We start from the raw sequence: 5,796 nt of genomic DNA, 5'->3' as shown, positions 1-5,796 counted from the left end.
TAATTAAAAATAGGGATATAGACATAAAAAGATCTCTGAGATGTACTGTTAAGCGAAGAAAACAAGTTGTAGAATACATTTAAAAATACAATAAAAAGCCATGTTCTTCCAAATGCATGAAATTTTGTACCAAAAAAGTGTTTTAGGATTCCAGCAAACCAGTAACTGCTCTGAGCCTCACAGGGTTGGTATGAGCATTAAATGAGGTAATATATACAGGTGCTTTACAAAAGTTAAAGTGGGGGACAAGTGTGAGGTAGAGGGTGTGAAACTATACTGGGCCCTCCCCTCCCCTCCCCTCCCTTCCTTTCCCTTCCCCTCTCTTCTCTTTTTTACAGATCCTGCCTTAGGTTTATTTGTACCAACAGCACAGAGTACCAGCTCCATGCAGACAGCAGCCCAGGGTTCACACCAGTCTTTCCATCCTCGCATAGGCAGACAGAGTCCTCTACTGTGGACCCTTGGTAGGGGGGCTGGGCACCTTTGGGAGTGGGAGCTTGAGCCTGAGCCGGAGCTGCAGCCGCACCTGCAGCCCGAGGCTTGGTTTCATCCGTGGCCTTGGCCTTTGGCTGGCACAGCCTGAGGCTCTTGGCCATGCGGGCATGAGCACGTTTCCCAAGCTTTGGGTAAGCGATGTAGGCAAGTTGACTGAGCTCGCGGCTGCTGCCCTTTGGGATGTTGGGCTTGACCTCCTTGGTCTTGATGAGGGCCTTGCTAGCCTCAGGGCATGCGCCCAGGGCCTTGGCGTTGTTGGCCGGCATCTTCCTCAGGCCCTTCTTGTGCTTCTTGGCAAAGCGCATGTGCCTTAGGAGATTTGTATCTTTGTGATCGGGGTTTTTTGATGCCATTTTTGTGCCATTTTCGGGACTGGTTGTAGGTGGTGTGGTTCTTGGACTTGGCCATATCTGCCCCGAAGACCGCGGCTTCCAAAGCGCCTGGGACAGGAAGAGAAAGAACACATTCCAAAGTGAAGTTGAGATAAGAAAGGAAGAAAAAACTGAGAGCTTATTACAGGACAGACACTGTGGTAAGCACTTCTTGTGCATCACTTGTATGTACTACAACCCTGTGAAGTAGGCATCATCATCATCATCATCACCCGCCCTTTACAGCTGAGGAAGTACAGAGAATTTTTATGTTCATTTCCACGGTCATTCAGCTAGCAAACTGCAGTCAGAACTTGAACTCCTGAGTGCTGTTCTCAGTTGCGATAACCCTGGACACACTCATAGTCAAGTATATATATATATATATATATATATAGCTTTTTCCATTCCCTTCTTGCAGCAGTTTTGAGGAAGCTGAGATTTAAACCCCCAAGAAGGAGTCTGCGAAACTGATTCTAAACACTACTGAGTACTTACTATGCTTGTGCCGGGCACAGGAAAAACAGTGGCTAACATTTTCTGAGCACTTGCTGTGTGCAAGATGCCCTCCTAAGGGCTTTACGAGAATTAATTTAATGCACACACTTCATGCAGAAGGTACTATTCTCTTCCTTTTACAGTTGAGAAAAGTGCTGCAAAGGGTTTAAACAACTCGCCCAAAGCAAAGATATTTAAGATATGGTCTTACTCTCAGTCCAATGTGGGAGTACGACCTAAAAGAATGCAGCAAATGCTGCAAGGTGATATTTACAGAGCTCCAAAGGTGCGCAGCATGGAGCAATCCCTGCAAGGGGCACACGGGACGTTTTGTGTGGGATCCTGAAAGTGGAGGTAGGCACAATTATAGCATAGGGGACTGCACAAGCAGGGCCCTGGGATAAATGGGTGCGGACCCACTCTAAACTCCTAGGCCAGAACCAAGCCCCATGCCAGGGCGGCACCTGCCAAAGAAAACGTGGTGAGAACTGTCGGAGGCCCGCAGGGTAGACCCCACCTGCAGAAGAACCTTCACACCCCCGTGGGGGGCGGGGTTCTGCCTCCCTCTCAGCTCTGGCCACCCTGAGCCCCGCCTCGCCTCGAGCCACGTGACCGGCAAGCGGAAAAACTGAGCTCCTGATAGGCTCGGAAGGTAGAGCGATGGTTGGTGGAAGCAACAAATGCGAAAGGGGACTCTCAGGATTGGATGCCGCCTTCTCCGCCTTCGGACTCCCACCTGGGGACTTTTTCAGGTAAAAATGCCTGGAGCCCTCTGTTGCCAGCCACAGCCTCTTGTGTAGACTTCCTGTCCTGCACGCCTCGCTTTCCATCTTTGGAAACCAGGTGCCCCTTAGAATTATCCAGCCTCCCTCCACAGCGGTTCCCACAGGTGAGCGCTGCGCTGTCACCAGCGTTTCGGATTGGCTGCTGGGCGCGCAGAGGGTGCAGTGAGGGGAGGGGCCTGGCTTCCAGCCGAGCCCCCCCCACCCTCCCAGGACGGAGGCGCCCCCTCGTGGTGTGCAGGGGCAACGCCTGGTGCTGTTGCTGCCGGGACGCCCTGCTTGGCTTTTTGGCATCTGAAATGCAAAGCCTTTTAAACTAGAAAGAGAAAGACTCCTATAGGTAGGAGCCATGCTGGATGAGAGCGCAGGCTCTGGGGCAGACTGCCTGTGGTAGGTTCCAGCTTTACACTTCCTCAGTTTCTTTCTTTTTTTTTTTTTCCTCGACTGCGTCTCATCTGTAAAATGGGGATTATAATACCCCCTCAGGGTTGTTGTGAAGTTTCAATAAATTGATATGGCTGAAGTTCGTGCAGTGCCGGGCACGGAATGGGTGCATAATCAAAGCAAGACCAGCTGTTGATTCTCAGGTTACTTAGCCCCTGCTTCTTAGTTTCCTCATCTGTAAATGAGACCAGCACTGGCACTCCGTTCATGGAATTGTGGGTTAATTGGGACAATTCTAGTAAAAACACCCAATATATAGCAACTGGTAAATGTTGGCTCCTATTATTACTCTTATTATTTAACTATAACAATTACTATGACCCCTCTTTCTCTTCTAGGTAAAAGGCCACCTCAGCCCAAGTTGGCCCCTCTGAAAGAGGAGTAGTGGTTTACTGTGCTTAGAATTAGAGTCTATAAATCTGCGACTTTCTCACGTGTGAAGACCAGGCTTGGAAAATCTGGTCCTGCGTCACAGTCCTGCCCACCATTTTCATCAGTCTTTTCTTAAGCCCCGTTGGCAGCCCAGAAAAGCATAGCATTGTAATAATTAACTCGTTGGTGCAGAAGATATTGGAATATCTTTTAAGTTGACTCTAGTGTTGAACGGTATTCTGAGGGCAGGGCACACAGGGCAGGGCAGGGCACACAGAATGACATGCTCTGATGGGGTAAGATAAGGTGACAGTGGGTGTGAAACTGAATGTCCTGAGTCAACGTATACTCTAGGGCAAGCCTGTGATGGGACCAATCATGGTAAAAGACTGTGGAGGTGGCAGGGTGAAGAGCAGTTTGGAGGCCTTGTGAGTCATGGGAAGACCACTGGACTAAGACTCAGAGATCTGGATTTTGTCTATGACTTAGTTTAGTCTCTGGCTGTGTGACCTTGGACAAGTCACTTATATTTTCTGAGAATTAGTTTCCTTGTTAGTGAAATGGATGTGGAATAAGATTCTGGCACATAATAAGCATTCTATAAATACTAGGTACTAATGTTATTAATCCCTCCTCAAAAACATGTTGAGGATCATGGGGAAAATGTACTCTGTTAAGTTTTTATATTCCATGAGTTATGGGTGCCTGAGATCACCAATGAGCAGTTGGGAGTTTGGCAAGGGTGGTTCGCCATTCTGTTCTTTCCCATTTTCTAGTTGTCATCTCTTCTTCTGTTTCTAATTATTTAGCAGGGGCAGCCATACAGGTGACTCAGTTTAATGAGGTCTTCAGAATTCCTTGGATGCTTCCCAGAACTACTGTAAATCTGACTGCCCCCTATACTGCCTTCCCTTTTGGCCTATAAGTCAGGATTCTAGCTACAGCCCTGCATATGGTGATCTCCATGTACTTTGGCAGCCCCAGGATCCTGGGTTCTTTTTGGGATGAATGACTTAGTAATGGTCATTTATTAATAATGGGAAACTCAGGGGTTGAGGTTTTGAAAGTTAGCATGGTGGGTAGAACAGTTGACATCCGCTCTAATCATCCAACAACCTATTTTTGTGTGTGGCCAGTATGTTCTACTCATTCTGGAGGTTATACCTCTCCCATGCTGAAGATGTATATAAAATTGTCTCTCAGTTAAAAATGAAAAGAAGTATCATTTTAGTGGGAAAATCTGGTGCTTTTGTGTTGGGCAGATTTACATTTAAATCTAGTCCTTTACTGTGCGATCTTAAATGAGTTGCTTATTTTCACATTTTCCTTATCTATAAAATGGAGATAATTGGAATACTACTCAGCAGTAAAAAGGAATGAACTACTGATAAATGCAACAACATGGATCATTTCAAAATAATCATGCTGAGTTTAAGATGGCAGACAAAAAGAGTACACATTACTTGATTCCATTTAGATAAAATTCTAGAAAATGCACACTGATCCATATAATCAGAATTGGACTAGTAGTTGTCTGGGACAAGCAACTAAAGTGGGGTAGGAGGGAGGATTATAAAGGACACAAGGGAACTATTGGAGGTGATGGTTTCATGGGTGTATACACCTATAAAAAACCCTGTTGCACACTTTAAATATGTGCAGTTTATTGTATATCAGCATCTCAATAAGGCTGTTAAAATAGGGATAGCATATTCATAAACAGTTGTGATGTTTTAATGAAGAAAACATACTAAAGTGCCAGGAACACAACAAGTACTAGTAATCAATAAGGACATTTATATTCCCCTTATTTCCAAACTTAAAAAAAACCTCTCAAAGTATTAGCTTTAGTATCATTTATTTATATGGCAACACCTATGAATGGCTACCAACCAGGTGCAATTTTTCCTGCCCTTTTGGTATCATGGGTATAATATTATAAGGATTAAATGAGACAATTGTGTGATTAACTTCGAACAGTATTCGGTGTGTAGTAAATAATGAGTACACTTTTATTGTTTTGACTACTATTATCACTGTCATGGATTTGATAGATGGCACAGAGTGAGTGATCACTACATAGTGATCATTACATATTGGTTGTGATTATACTATCACAAACATTATAGTGATTTTCATTACTAGTTTGGATGAATAGGAAAGACCCGCTAAAAGACCAAGGAAGTTAAATTTAAAAAGTGGCTTGCCTTTCCTGAGATTCCTTGATGGGGCTGAATTTTTGTATTTGTTTGGTGCCAAATTGTGACGGAAACCATTTGGAAGAAATTTGGTTAATGTCTTTTTTTCAGGAATAATCACTCCTCATGAGTATTAATACAGCTAATATGAAATGTATCAGATACATTTACAGTGATCAGTGAGTTCAATGTGAATAAGTGGTCCTCAGTCCTAAAAAAAGTGGTACTGACATTTGTGAGACATCATCTTCGCCGGTGCATAAGAATCTCAAAATGCAGATTCATGAGCCTTGCCTATACATACTCTGACTCAGTAGTTCTGGGATTGACTAAAAATTTGTATATTAACATGCATACCCAGTTGATTTTGATATAGGTAGTCTGTAGACCATACTTTGAGAGCACTCTTCTAAGACTTGGAACCTTGGACAGCTCCTGGCGGTGCTGGGCCAGGATTTTCAGGACGCGGGACAGCTCCAGCATCTCCAGCCCCATGTACTGTGGGATGTGAACTCTAGTCCTCAATGGGGCTTGCCCATTTTCCTAGAGAACAGCAACAACAGCATAAGCAGTGTCTCTTAAGACTACACTCTGGGAAACTGAAAGTTCTAGTTCCTCATGGCAAGGGGTACGCCC

At 44.8% G+C, this 5,796-nt stretch overlaps 1 pseudogene; it reads right to left on the bottom strand.

Annotated features, from left to right (window-relative positions):
* Window positions 1-332: 332 nt before the first annotated feature.
* On the bottom strand, window positions 333-906 carry LOC103305661 (60S ribosomal protein L29-like; annotated as a pseudogene).
* Window positions 907-5,796: the final 4,890 nt, after the last annotated feature.

Source organism: Eptesicus fuscus, chromosome 16 (genome assembly GCF_027574615.1).
Source record: "Eptesicus fuscus isolate TK198812 chromosome 16, DD_ASM_mEF_20220401, whole genome shotgun sequence".
Classification (NCBI taxonomy): Eukaryota; Metazoa; Chordata; class Mammalia; order Chiroptera; family Vespertilionidae; genus Eptesicus; species Eptesicus fuscus.
Note: the sequence above shows the minus strand (reverse complement) of the source record. Positions and strands in the feature narration are given on the sequence as shown.